Source organism: Mastomys coucha, unplaced genomic scaffold (assembly GCF_008632895.1).
Source record: "Mastomys coucha isolate ucsf_1 unplaced genomic scaffold, UCSF_Mcou_1 pScaffold8, whole genome shotgun sequence".
Taxonomy (NCBI): domain Eukaryota; kingdom Metazoa; phylum Chordata; class Mammalia; order Rodentia; family Muridae; genus Mastomys; species Mastomys coucha.
Window position 1 is genome coordinate 6,313,289 of NW_022196914.1, and position 1,030 is coordinate 6,314,318.

A 1,030-nucleotide genomic window follows, 5' to 3' on the forward strand; every position below is an offset into this window, starting at 1 on the left:
TGCCTCTGAATGAAGATGCAGAACTCTCAGCTCCTTCTCCAGCACCATGGATACTTGAATACTGCCATGCTTCTTACCATGATGACAATGGACTGAACCTATGAAACTGTAAACCAGTCACAATGAAATGTCCTTTATAAGGGTTGCTTTGGTCATAATGTCTCTTCACAGCAAAAAAAAAAAAAAAAACCCTAATTAAGACACTTGTTCAGAACCAAATTTTCTTTAAAGTATTCCTTGAAAATTGTTGACACTTTACAATAGGGCATTGTCGGGGCTGGAGAGATAGCTCAGTGGTTAAGAGCACTGACTGCTCTTGTGAAGATCCTGAGTTCAGATCCCAGCAATCACATAGTGGCTCACAACCATCCAAAATGAGATCTGTCGCCTTCTTCTGGAGTGTCTGAAGATAGCTACAGTGTACTTACATATAATATATAACTAAATATTAAAAAAAAATAAAAATAAAAACAATAGGGCATTGTCTTAGTTGTCCAACTACACACCTCAGTATCACTGCTCCATATCATCTAACAGCTCATGTGTTTTGAGCATGAGACATTGGTTTTCACATAAACTCAGTTCACAGGAGGCTATCCAATTTTATTTCAATTTTGTTAAATTCTGTGTTGCTTAAATCACTCCATCAATTTAATATGATAAAAAATTCAGCTTCAACATCTTAGGCAAAAGAAAGACAGAAAAATTTTCCTATAAAATAATACAGTGTGCACATTTGAGATACCATGAGAGGAAAATCTAGCCTCAACAAACTTAAGGAAAGCACAGATTATTTAATTGTGAATAATACATTTAAATTGTTTTAGAAATTCTAGGAAGGAAATTAGTGGAAATATGAAATTATATGGTGATGGGGGACCCAATATTAAAGTAGTGGTTTCTATAAAATCATTGAGTCAAAGACATGGCAATAATAAGCAAGGAAGGAAAAAGAATCATAAGTATTTCCCTGATGACTAAGGATGTTGAACATTTCTTTAGGTGCTTCTCAGCCATTTGGTGTTCATCA